The 15633-nt window shown below is 26.9% G+C and overlaps 1 pseudogene; it reads left to right on the top strand.

Moving 5' to 3' along the window:
* LOC145974856 (aminopeptidase N-like) overlaps positions 1–13623 on the top strand; it is a 30474-nt pseudogene extending 16851 nt beyond the window's left edge.
* The last annotated feature ends 2010 nt before the right edge of the window (positions 13624–15633 follow it).

Raw genomic sequence — 15633 nt, 5'->3', positions numbered from 1 at the left:
TATAGGATTTTATGTGGCGCAATACACAGCAACATTATTATGACCTCAAATGTTTCAAAAAAAATATGTAATTGTTAATTGCAAATTACATATTTTTTCTTAAAAACAACTATATTTTTTCTTTACACCAGTTGATTCCTCTCATTATTTTGTATATAAAAGTATTGAGGTAAGATAATCGAAAAATGAATATTTTACTAGATATTTTATGGTTTATGTAAAATTAAGAAATGATTTCAAGCCTCATAACTCGGAAAGTACTTAATGAAAACTAACTTAATTCTAGTGGTTTGGAAAGCTCTCGAGATGAGCTACAAGAATATGCAAAAGCATATAGGGTGTCCCGTTTAAAAAGTTGGAGGTGACCTTCACATAACCTTGACAACGCTATTCGAGGTCATAATAATGTTGCTGTGTAATGCGCCACATAAAACCCTATAACTTTTGTATGAAACATTTTTTTTTAAAATGCGTATTTTTCTAAATATTAAGGGGTTTCCACACTTTTGGTAAACCCTGTATAATAGTACTCCAAGGAAAACCTTACAAAGGTAAAAAAAATACGCCAAGTACATAAAAAATATTCTACCTTATATGCAACAAAACGTTTAATGAAAAAATATCCCTAAAAATAATTTATAAAAATTTTCCCTCAAAAAATATATATAATTTTCCTAAAAAAAAATCAAAACTAAATATGAAATCAATAATTAATTAGCCAAGTACATTGAAGCAATTGATAATTTAAAATATTTGTCACAAATTCAATCTTGCATTTATGTATTATAGATTCTGGACAAAATGAAAATGATTTTCAAAATAATTTCCATACTTTGTATGATATATAAAAATACATTATTATGTGTGATCCAAATAAATATTTGTACAATATATGAAATAGCATTAATATATTGCGGGTTTTATATTGCAGATTACAAACTCATAAAGCTATTTAATACTTACCCCATACAGCACAGAACATTGCAGTAATATTGCGGCAATATTGCAATGTTGCTGCAATGTTACAACAATATTAATAATATTATTAATATTGGCGTGCTCGGGTCACATTATAATACACATATTTACAAATTTACAAATATACATAATTTTACAAAGTTTGCGAATTATATACATGTAATTAATTTCAATTATAGAAATATGTGAATTATACAACCCGAGCACGCTAAGTTTTTCTAAGTTGTTTTGGTCTTAATTTTTTTAGTTCCGAATTTACTTGGCAAAGCTTGATTAATTTCAAAATTAAATATTTCCTAATAATAAAAAAATAAAAATGTGTAAATTATAATACGACTCGGGTCAAATTTTTGTAATTTTATTAATTTCTTAAATCCTTTAGTTCCAGGTCTACTTAATAAAACTTATGATCTTAAAACAAGTCGATTAGTTTTTCTCTTTTAAATTTAAAATTGGCGATTAATGCAATCGATGTTATTGCAATAACATACAGCACCGAATATTGCAGCAATATTATTAATATTGTTGTAACATTGCAGCAACATTGCAATATTGCCGCAATATTACTGCAATGTTCTGTGCTGTATGGGGTAAGTATTAAATAGCTTTATGAGTTTGTAATCTGCAATATAAAACCCGCAATATATTAATGCTATTTCATATATTGTACAAATATTTATTTGGATCACACATAATAATGTATTTTTATATATCATACAAAGTATGGAATTTATTTTGAAAATCATTTTCATTTTGTCCAGAATCTATAATACATAAATGCAAGATTGAATTTGTGACAAATATTTTAAATTATCAATTGCTTCAATGTACTTGGCTAATTAATTATTGATTTCATATTTAATTTTGATTTTTTTTTTAGGAAAATTATATATATTTTTTGAAGGAAAATTTTTATAAATTATTTTTAGGGATATTTTTTCATTAAACGTTTTGTTGCATATAAGGTAGAATATTTTTTATGTACTTGGCGTATTTTTTTTACCTTTGTAAGGTTTTTTTTGGAGGGATTTCACACCTTTTTGTTAAAATTTATTTATATCTTTTCTGCAATTTATAAATTATTTTTAGGGATATTTTTTCATTAAACATTTTGTTGCATACAAGGTAGAATATTTTTTATGTACTTGGCGTATTTTTTTTACCTTTGTAAGGTTTTTTTGGAGGGATACCAATTATCTGCAGCTCATTATCATTGGGGCAATTCACGGGGCAGATATCAAAGAGGACCATTAAAAGAAAGAAATTACGATAGAAAATAGTTAATATTTATACATTTGTTTATTTTTTATGTTTGATATTTCTTATTTCTTTATTTTTTCTTAGTTTTTTATATTTTTTTATATCATATTTTATATGAGAGTTTATTTTTTTCGTTATTTTGTTTTTTTTATTTTCCGTTATTTTTGTTATTATATAATTGAAACATGTGAGTTACGTATATGAGAGAGAGAGAGAGAGAAATTCACATATTTGACTGCGCAACCATAATTATAGTTACATAGACATTTATTACATTTGCCTGCGTAGATAAATATAGTTACGCAGAAATATTTCCTACATGTATAATGATAATTATATATATATGTGTGTGTGTGTGTGTGTGTGTGTGTGTGTACACACACATACACACGCACATATATAGTGTGTGTAGAAATTTACATATTTGACTGCGCAACCATAAGTAATATAGTTACATAGACATTTATTACATTTGCCTGCGTAGACACAAATATAATTACACAGAAATATTCCCTACATGTATAATTATATATATATATAAATTATATATATAATTATACATGTTCCCTACATGTATAATTATATATATAATTATACATGTAGGGAATATTTCTGCGTAACTATATTTGTGTCTACGCAGGCAAATGTAATAAATATCTATGTAACTATAATTATGGTTGTGCAGTCAAACATGTAAATTTCTACACACACACTATATATGTGTGTGTGTATGTGTGTGTATATATATACACACATACACGTATATATATAATTATCATTATACATGTAGGGAATATATCTGCGTAACTATATTTGTCTACGCAGGCAAATGTAATAAATGTCTATGTAACTATAATTATGGTCGCGCGGTCAAATATGTAAATTTCTATACACACACACACACACACACACATATATATATAATTATAAATTACATAATTATATTCCACAAAATGATAACTGTCTATTCTCTTTATTAAGATTAATATATAATATGTCAAAATATATTATGTCTAAATAATGAAAAAAATTTTACAATATTTTTATCTTTTGATGAATTTTTCACAATCCACTTAATTGTTGTTAAGTGTCTCACACACACAAGTCTGTGTTTTTATTATATAATAAATGTACTTGGCGTCGCGACGCTACCGCGCCGCTTGATAATAACCTTTTCTTCCTTGTTCCGCACTATAGTTTTATTTATTTACTTATTTATTTATTATTATTATTTTTATTTTTATCATTTTTATTTATTTATTATTAATCTGTGTTTAATAACCTGATTGCTTAACGTGTCACTTCTCTTCCTCGTTACACTATTCCGCACTATACTTTAAAAATTTATCTTTCATACGTCCGTACACACATATATATACATATCACACGTATGTATGCACATGCACACATATGATTTTGTCTCTTAAAGCATTGTACATATCAATGCACAATCGTATACGCAGCGGTATGAACGCCGCTTGAGGGCCAAACTCGCTTTGCTTGTGTGCGTGCGAGCATACGTACGTGAGACTGAAGAAAATCCGGGAGAACGTAAAATGTCACAATTTTGACATGCGATCATCATTTCTCGGGATTGATTGCACCGATTTTATTCAAACTGATCGCAATCGAAAGCTTGTATCCACATTATATCATAAAAGTGCCGTTAGATTTTTTCTTAAGGTCTTAGTTTCTGAAATATCTTAATCGAAAGTTTATATAATGTGAAATTCCGGATAAGCTACTTGGTAGCGCCGCAGTGACTCTCAATGCTCGGATCCTGTTTTTTATGTACTTGGCGTCACGACGCTACCGCGTCGCTTGATAATATCTTAAGAATATTTCCTTAAAGTTTCAAGTCGAAATTAAAAAAAATAAAAAAGATAGCGTTTTGAACAGGTACGCGCTCGACTTCACGATTGGCGGGTGAATGTTTACCTGGCAAGCGCCATAGCATCTGCACTCGTTTTCTTTTTGCTAAATGTTAAAAAGACGCTAGTAATGCGTTAGTGCTAGAAAAGATAAATATTGGATACAGGATATTAAACTTTATTTCACGGCAATATCTGAGTGTGTGAAAAGTAAACATTGTGATGATGATATAACATTCAAAGCAGAAAGTACACGCGGATTCGGATTTAAAATTTAAAACCACTATTGTAAATTAATTCATGCAAGCAATGCGCATCAATATGCTTCAGCAGATAATTCGCGAATAATAAGAGTGGAACGTACCGTTCAAGACATAACGAAGGAGGCAAGATTACTCGTAGAGAAGCCAAACTTGAATTGATACAGGCTGCCACATGTCTGCAGCGGACTCACTATATGGCTCTAAAGTAAATGATTCCATGTAACTCAAAAAAATCACTGATATATTGTTTAAAAGTATACTTACAACTTTAAATGCGTTTTTCTCGAAACTGTGTTTTCAAAAACAATAATCAAATATCTCGAGAACCACTGGATGAATCGCATTCTAATTTTTTGCTACTTATCTAGCATAAACTTATGCGGTGTTTGTCGTAGCCGTTTTTTATGTCTTTTATTATTTTTTTCTCATTGCCAATAAGCGATCCATTTTTTAGGCGAAAATTCGCACCTTCAGATTCAGGTGAACGCCATTTTTTAAATATTGGAAATTTTTTAAGTAGGCTACGACAAAGATTAGATTTATAATCTATTTTAAGAATCAATTGATTTTTTTGTTTTAGATGAACCTTGTACATGGCACAATGATTACCGCAAAGTGATTAACACATGGGAACACATCTGGCGCCAACGATAATATCTGCTATATATTTTTTATATTTTTTAATAAAAATGTAACGCTGCATTAAGAAAAAAATATATATATATACAGGGTGTCCCGAAACTAACGCTTGATATTTTAAAGGCAGATTCTCTGGCCAATTTAAAAACGATTTTTCCTCAGCGAAAATGTTGCGACACTAATAGTTTTCGAGTTATAAACGATTGAAAATAAAGGGTTTTTCGCAAACTAAGGCTTATGGGAATAAAATATTAATAAAGTCACATTCTTTAGTTAATTTTAGGTAGAGATTACTTTAATAGAATTTTAATTTAAAGCTTAGTTAGAAAGATACATGATGACAAAAATTGGGAATATGCAAAAGATAATGATCTCCCTCGACATTTTCGCTGAGGAAAATTCGTTTTTAAATTGGCCAGAGAATCTGCCTTTAAAATATCAAGCGTTAGTTTCGGGACACCCTGTATATACATATAATATATTAGTAAAACTCATGTGTCTTAATAATCCTAATACTTTCCACGAAAAAAATTCGTGAAAATAGAGTCATTTTCAGTACGTATTCTGGGTGTATGTCTCTCCCCTTAATTACTTGACATGAATTAAATCTTACCATTATATATTTTTCACAAACGCTATTACATTTTCCAAGTCATTGCACTGCATTGAAACACAATGAAAAACAAAAATAAAAAAGAGATTGCGATTGGAATAATCGTATCGCATATAAGAGAGCTCATTATTAATCACATATAGGCGTTAATGTTTAAAATTTGGGTGGCATAAATGCCGATATAGATGTCAAATCAAATTTACGAATGGTAAATAGAATTCTATGTTTTCACGTTTTCTGCACGAACATAGCTGCGCAATTACTCATATCTTTAAACAGAAATGTGAGAAAACATTTGAATTTGTCAATAAATTTCATTATATAAATTACGAAATCTCGCCAAAAATGTAAGATTGTAAGCTATTGGAATAAATTTTTACTGTATGGAGCATTTTCGTTTTTTGTTCCCTTTCAGGCACTTTCAGGAATATGATATTAATAATAAGGCTAAATTTACTAAAGCAAATAATAAGAAAATTATATTTAATGCCTAAAATTCGAGATTTAATTTATAAAAACATTAAATTTTGTCATTTCGCTTCAAATAATAAATGTAACAGTTTCCTATCTATCCTCTCAATTTTAAATAATTTGTTTAATATTTAGAATCTCTTATTGGAAAAGCAGTAGACTAATTGTTACAGACATGCAGTAACAATGAAATTCTCATTTCGGTATAAAGAAAATTAGAAGTCATATGCTTAATTGCTTTTAAATTATTTAAAAGTTGTCAATCAATGATGAACGAAATAAATTGAGATAAAAAATAATAGCAAATAAAATAATAATGACATATAAAATATGAAATTTTTATATGATTTTTTAACATATTTCATAATATAAGAAAACAAAAATGTTAAAATAACTATTAAAAATAAAACACGTTTATACCAAATATATTTTATTTGGCAGGCAGTAAGGTAAATGTTAATATTTATAACGGATAAAGAGAGAGAGAGAAAAGGATAATCTATTAACTGTTTATGAAATAGTTTTTTATTAAATGTTTCTTATTTAATGCTTATCTCGATAATTTATATACGACTATCTTACATACACTCGGCAATAAAAATACTTTAATGCACGCAATAAATGGACTATTAGCCATTTATCCCGTCTAGTTTCAAATAATCTATTTAATATTCTGAATTCCAATAAGGGATCCAGATCATTAAACAAATTACTTTAAATCAAGTCAGTTCATCAAAAATTAAATAAAAGAAAACAGATATACTTTAGATCTTATGTTAGTCCTTTATCAATCCTTTGAAGACTTTATTTTTACCCATTTTATGATGAAAATTTAAATACGAGTTAGTTAAATTTGTCGTCGCGTAGCGGCAAGCGAAGAAACACATGTAATACACTATTATACATTTTTGTTATTTGAAAATGTTGTTGCACATTACTGAAATAATATTGTTAAATAATGTCTTTGCAATATTTCTGTTACATTATAAGGCAATGAGTAATGCTGTAACATTGCAGCAATGTTGTTGCAAGCTTCTGTGTTATATGAGATATATATAATATTTTTGGATAAGTAAATTTAAATATATTTAAGAATGCTTATTTATTATTTTTTTTATCGCGGCTTTATAGTAAGATATACACCTTTTTTGGGCGTAAGTGTAAGGCTATTCGGATCGTAAGTTAACGGGACCATAGTTCGGGGATCAAGTTTGAATTTGAATTTCGACAGAAGACTTACAAGTCCAACCTTGGTTTGCATATAAGCAAATCTTGAACCTAAAAATTAATAGTAATAATGACGTAAGGTTGACACATTGATAAGATAATAGCGTAATACTCCATACAGCACAGAACATTGCAGCAATATTGCGACAATATTCCAATGTTGTTGCATTATTACAACAATATTAATAATATTGCTGCAATATTCTGTGTAGTATGATACTAATAAGATATATTGATAAGGTAATGGTAGATAATTCACATTTGTTATAGTCATTGCATAATAAGATATTACACAGATATTACATAGTAAAATAATTGATAATTTATATATAATTAAATATAATTTTTTTTAGAATTATTTAAAAAATATTTAAAGTTAATAACATCTCTAAATGAAATATAATCAAAATATAATTATAATATCTTAATAAATCATAATCATAAATCATAATTATAAATAATCATATACAATTTATTCAATAACATATACTATTAATAATCAATGAAGCTCTAAGTATTACAATATAAATAACATAAAATAATTTTTTAAGTAGGCTACGACAAAGATTAGATTATAATCTATTTTAAGAATCAATTAATTTTTTTGTTTTAGATGAACCTTGTACATGGCACAATGATTACCGCAAAGTGTAACACATGGGAACACATCTGGCGCCAACGATAATATCTGCTATATATTTTTTATATTTTTTAATAAAAATGTAACGCTGTATTAAGAAAAAAAAAATATATATACATATTTTAAATTTTACATTGGGCCCATCAAAAATCTAGCTTTTCCTGTTTTAAACTATATGATTTAAATACGAGGCACGCCAAGTTTTCATATCTTACTTCGACCTGAAGGTCATTTATGCGATTTAGAATTTGTGTAAAACTTTTTTAAATTATATACATCATATAAAAAATGGAATTTTTAGGAATTAAAGTAATCTTAACTCATTTAGTATCGATTACGAATTAATATCACATAATTTATTGTACTTGGCTAATAGTATTGATCTCATATCGGTTTTTAAATATTTTATTTTTATCACTCTTTTAGAATTTTTGATTTTTTTATGTACTTGGCGTATTTTTTTACCTTTATAAGGTTTTTTTCAGGGGATCTCACTGCTTTTTGTAAAAAATATTATTTCTACAGAAAATATATGTTAGATTTTTTAAAGATATTTTTTTACATACTTGACGTATTTTATTTTACCGTTATAAGTTTGTTTCTAGAGGGATATCACCACCTTTTTTTGTAAAAATTTATATTATTTCTGCAAAAAATATATACGCATTTTTAAAAATCTTTGCTAAGTGTAAGTCGCGTATTATTACAAGGTTTTCTAGATATTAAAGTTCACTCCCAAGGGGTGGCTTTTGAATATTGTTATAATACGATAAATTAGTCTCCTTAGAAGTCGTATCTAACGGCACAGTTTTTATATTTTTGTGATACCGTTTTCGAGATAGATTAGATTTTACCCCCAAGAGGTTTTTGAAAATTGTTATGCGATAAATTAATCTCTCATACGTATACACACACATATACACATATCACACGTATGCAAACACATGTACATAAATGGTTTTGTTTCTTAAAGCATTTTTGCACATTAAAGCGAATAATCATATACGCGTGGTATTAGCAGCTTGAAGGACAAAATCGCTTTGAATGTGTGCGTGCGAAGATACGTTCATGAGTCTGAACCTTGTGATGGAAAATGAAAAATGTCATAATTCTGACATGCGATTATCATTTCTCGGGATTGACTGCACCGAATTTATTCAAACTGGTCACAATCGAAAGCTCGTATTCACATTATATGATAAAAGTGCCGTTAGATTTTTTCTTAAGGGCTTAGTTTCTGAAATATCTTAATCGAAAGTTTATATGATGTGAAATTCCGGATAAGCTACTTGGTAGCGCCGCAGTGACTCTCAATGCTCGGATCCTGTTTTTTATGTACTTGGCGTCACGACGCTTGATAATAGATATTTATTTTCTAAATAACAAATAATTTAAATTGAATAATTTGGAGAATGTAGTTTCATAAACATAGAATATAAACACTCTAAAATCTTTGTAATATAAAAATTAAAATTATTATTTATACAGTCACGACAAATTCTGACATAAATACTAATAAATATATATTAATATATATTAATAAGAATATATATATACAATTATATTAAAGTTCATAAATTTCTATCTCTGTAGAAGTTACATTATAGATTAAAATACGAAAATAAAATCTGTGTAAATTATGATCTTTTTTCTTATTACTTATTTATCATTTCTAGTATAGTGTTAAAATTATTATGATGTTAAATCTTATAGACTTAGTATGCCTGAAGCAACAACTGCCGATCATTTATGGAACGCTATGAGAATTAAGATGATGAATTGAATTTTAAGTATGATTTTAATATAAAAGATGATAAATTCGTGGATTATGCAGAGGTATCCTTCCGTGTTGGAGGTGACGCGAAATTACTCTACTTATCATGTAACTGTATCGGTACAATTTTACAACAAATTAGATGAGAAACAATTATATATACCTGTTACTTATGCTACGGAGTCGAATCCCAATTTTACCATAACTTGGACGAATAGTTTGTTAACACCATGGCATTCAAAAATTGAATTTTTCTTTTTTGAGAATAATCAATAGATTATTTTTAATTTACAACAAGCTGATAAATATTGAATAATAAATCTACATCTATATTGCCTATTATATAATAATAAATTTACAATTATATTGTATATAATTTCAAGTATATATATTTCAATATGAAAATACATATATTTGTATAATTATTATATTGTAGTCGAAGCCATTTTATGTTTGCACTAAATTGCACAACCAAATTGTCAGAATTGTTCAATTATTATACATACATACATACATATATACATACACACACACACACACACACACACACACACACACACACACACACACACACACACACACACACACACACACACACACACACACACACACACACACACACACACACACACACACACACACACACACACACACACACACACACACACACACACACACACACACAGACACACACAGACACACATATATATATAATATATATATATATACATATATATATATATATATGTATATATATATATATATATATATTATATATATATGTGTGTCTGTGTGTGTCTGTGTGTGTGTGTGTTTGTGTGTGTGTGTGTGTGTGTGTATATATATATATACACACATGTATATATATATATATATATATATATAATATATCATATATATCATATATGATATTAATTTTAATTAAAAATAATAATAAGATGTATTAAAACTCATATATATAATATAAGACATAACAAAAGATATTGCAAGAATATTGAAATTTTAACAATATATTTGAAATTTTCATTTCTTGCTGTAATATGTAGAATTGCTGATACAACCTTTATGTTAAATAATAAAAAACGGAAGATGCAAACTTCTCTAATAATAATAATATATTTAATACTGAAATATCTTTAACATCTCGAATTATGTTTGATCAATATATATCAATTCAAAGTATTTAATAATCGACAAAAGTAATTTATTTTATAACAGGATACTATTGCGTCAATTATGATATTGCGAACTGGCGAAAAATTGCACAATACTTAAATTCTGAAAAATATATTAATATTACATGTTCTCAATCGAGCGCAAATCATCAATGATGCGTTTCATTTTGCGATAGAGAAGAAACTTGAATTCTCCGTATTTTGGGAACTTGCTTCTTATTTGGCACAGGAAAGAGATTATATAGCATGGTATCCTATGCTCAACTCATTTGAATTTTTGTCGAACATCTTTCCATTCTTAAATTTTTATCCTGAACTTAAGGTTATATATATATATATATATATATATATATATATATATATATATTATAACATTTTTTTATAAAGAAATTATCCATTACATCAATTATCTATTTTATAATACAACGATTTCATATCATAATAATGAATTCTTTTAAAAATAGATATATGTAGTGAGTTAAACAAAAAAAATTAATTATACAATATTATTTAATTTTTTTTGTACTAAAATTCAGAAATTAAAATTCAAAAGGCGCTTATGTTACATATTTGTTATATATTTTTCTTTATATTTAATACAATCACAAATTTTGAATATTTCATCAAGTTATTTTTCTATAATAATAATACATTAGTATTTACATGATAATTGTTGATCAATTGTGTAATTAATATTTAATTAGTTTTAGGAAATTATAGAACACAGTATATAACACAATTATCTTCCTTATATTAATTTTCTTTCGTAGTATTCGAATGTTTATGATGTTAAAAATATACAAACATTTTGCAGAGAAACTGATTTATATAATATTAAGATAATGATTTTACATTATACAACACATAATAATTTAATATATAATAATCCATTTATAGATGCTTGTTTTATAAAGGAAATTGATATTTAAAGTTTAAAATACTTAAAATCTATATTTGATACGCCACAGATTTAAATTAAGAAAATAATAATTATGAAAATAAAAATCATATATCAAAATCGATACATCAATCGATACATCAATATGCACAGACTGAAATATATGTACAAAGTGTCTCGTAAAGCTTGCCTCGACTCTTATTTTTTCATTGCTATGCGACATTCGCCGCTGGCACACCTATTGCGCATATCCTACGATATAGTCTCGCGAAATGCGCGCTTATTCACATTTTTAATTAATATTTCAATAATTATTACGAAAATTGTAGAATGGTAAGGAATCTTTCAGTTCAGTTTATTGCGTTCTACCCACTCACGAACGTTAGCACAATTTTATGAAACACTTTATATATCGATATGTGTGTTAAAAATTCATTAAATGATATAAAATCCATACCTATTTAGATGATAAAATATATACACAATTATTCACACACAAATAAGAAATTGGTTAATCTACTTATTATGATATTGATGCTACGAAGTCACATAAATATTAGAGAAATATGAAAGAAAATTATTTAGTAAAAACGTTTATTTGCGCGTACATTATATCTGTTCTTGTAAATAATGAATTAACTAAATATAATGATAGTTATTAAATTTTAGGGAGTGCTAAGGTTTGATTTTATGCAGAATTTTAGATCTATTTATTGGAATCTGTATGACAAAAGTCACATCAGCGATCATGCTAAATGCTTAAAACAAGAATTCGCAAAGTGGGAGTGTATTATAAATGAAAATCCTTGCGAAGAAAAGTCTAAGCGTCATTTGAAATGGCATCTAGCAAATCCTAAAGAAAACAAGTACTTCTTTTCATAATATTTTATTCTTTTTCTAGGATTATTTTTTTATATTCTGCATATGATTGAGAAATTAGTTATCACTTATATCAACAAATTATTTATAAAATACTAAAGAAACTATTAACACAATTTCGATTAGAAGATTTTTATTTCTTTTCTGGACTGTCTTCTGTAGACTTTTGCCTGGATGGAAGAGGTGGACATATTGCAATGGTTTGAAAACGGCAGATCGTGATACATGGAATAAAGTTTTTAACGATTACATGAAAGGAAATGATAAAATATTAGAATGTTTGGCTTATAGTAAAAATTCTGAAATTATAATCCATTATTTAGAATCAAAAATATCAGATATTATATTGAAATCTTGGCATAATGTATCTTATATTGAAGTTGCATCGATAGAGCGAGCTTATGCCTCAACTGCTAATATTTTCCTTTCGGTTCTTGAGAGGAATACTAAGTACATGCTTACAAGTTTATTAAGTAATTACGAAACAATGAGACACAGGTGACGATATCATTTAATAAAGATATACTACACATAGATGTGAAGATTTTATTGTACGAATTAGTTATAATATTATTTTATTCTTGATAGGAGAGTCAATAAGATTGCGACATTAATTGTTATAATTAACAGTGCGTATTCTAAGGAACAGTTGGATGAGGTAAATTTTAAATAAATCAGATTTCTATATTTTATATAATATTTTTCTATAGTTCTGTTCATAATGATACTCTGTATTTGTGACAGTGCAATTATTAAATAGAAAATCATTTATTGATAATAATTATTAAAATAATCCATTTTAGATAAAGGAATTTGTAAAAAAGGAGATCAAAAGTTCAATCATTTCAGTTACCGATATTGAACAGAAGATGGGAACACGCTGGTCGGAAATTGAAAAACGGACAAAATATTTTCGATTTTTATTCAACAATTGAATAATTAGATTTCTAAGACATTAACTATTTAAAAATTAAAATTATAGAATAAATGATTGTAATAATATTTATAAATGTATATACTTAATTATTCACTAATGTCATATAAAAATTAATAATTGTTTATATGTATTTTATCAATATAATATTAATTGCACAATATAATATTAAAAATATTGTATTGTATAATATTGTATGAAAATATTGTTATATTACAATATAATTCATATTATAAATATTATATATATTTTTAATATTATATTATATTACATATTATATTATATTACTTTTCTGTGTTACAAATTTAATGCATAGATATTGATTATATATTTACGCGTGTTTATTTTACACAGATATGTACATATACAGGATGTTTCTCAGATATGTACATATACAGGATGTATCTCGGTACAAAGTAAAACTATAAGTAGATGTCGCTAAACTGGACTAAAAAATTCTATATCATTTTGCAAAAGACCACGTAAAATTTCGAGATATAAATTACAAAATATTTAGTTACATTGGGACGACCTTTCTCGCGGCGCGCTTCTAGCCTCGCGTATTGGCCGATCGTTTTTAATTAATGGTTTTATTTTATTGCGAGATACTGGAAACACCCTGTATATATTTTAATCATATACTACAATATTAATTATATAGAAAACTTGACTCTAAAAGATGCTTCTTTTTTAAATAGAAACAATTTCACAGAAAATATGAAAGTTTTTTAAAGTTTTGTTTTATTAGCAGCTTTATTGCATAGTAATAAGATCAGATAAATACATTTAAACTCTCGTGTGCATTCTTTTTTATTTCAGAATATATTAAAATATTGAAATATAAAAAAGTAAAACAGATTTAATTTCTTTTTCTCCCCTTTGCCCTCGCTCTCCCTTTTTCACTGGTTTCTGTATTGTAATAAATTAATAATCACGAATATGTTCCCATCCGTAACAACTGTATTATTGTGCATTATATTCGGATTAAATTTTGCGGTAATACAAAAACACATGCAAATTGTCACGTTGAACACGTTAAATTATTTATTTATATTGCGTACTAATATATTAATCATATTATAATCGTTGCAAATCTATTCTTAAATATATCTAAGTTGAACTTATTTAACTTAGAAAAACTTAAAAAATGCCTAAAAATATGCTGATCAAAATGGAAACAGAATTAAAGAATTAAAATCTCGAATTTAAAAAAATATGTGATCTTATAAAGCTATCACATTATATAAATATGTTATTGAAGAAATGTCAATAGTGATCGATCTAAAAATGATACCAAAAATATCTCGCGATATTTATTACTTGAAGAAATATAGTTTACACTTGTATCGCGCTTATATTGTAGTTACATTTTCCGTAATGCGGAAATCTCAGGCAAATCTCTCGAGGCTGCTTGACCGAATCATCAATACTCGAGTATCAATTTCCCATTTGCACTAATATCGACGATATACTCTGCTATCAGTATTTGAGTTCACGAAGCCAAATCCTCGCGGATAATCCTAATCGTCGAAACGATGCAACGTTTTATCTGCTAATCCCGCACTGGACGCCTACGACGATCGAATCAGATTGACGTCGTTTAAGATTTATATCTGGCCATGAAAGAGATTTTTATCGGATCGCGAGAAAGAGGGAGAGGCGAGCTCGGAGGAGTATATATTGTGTATGGTATGTGAGAGTGTGTATAATATATTATAGCCAATAATTATACACACGTATATTAATACATAAAAAGATTGTATTCATTATTATTATTTATATATAATTAAAGTCAATGCAATAGTCTATTTATTATAGCTAATATTCAAGCGATACTGCTACTGTTTTCGAAGACTTAAGGGAAAACATACACTCAGATGGGTCAGAAAAAACGATTTTTCAATTTCTGCATTTTCTTATACAGGATTTACCAAAAGTGTGGAAACCCCTTAATATTTCGAAAAATACGCATTTTAAAAAAAAATGTTTCATACAAAAGTTATAGGATTTT

The sequence above is a fragment of the Camponotus vicinus genome, unplaced genomic scaffold (assembly GCF_025532165.1).
Source record: "Camponotus vicinus isolate PSW18456_S1 unplaced genomic scaffold, iyCamVici1.0 SCAF_7, whole genome shotgun sequence".
Lineage (NCBI taxonomy): Eukaryota > Metazoa > Arthropoda > Insecta > Hymenoptera > Formicidae > Camponotus > Camponotus vicinus.
The sequence above is the reverse complement of the archived record's forward strand: the minus strand, read 5'-3'. Positions and strand labels throughout refer to the sequence as shown.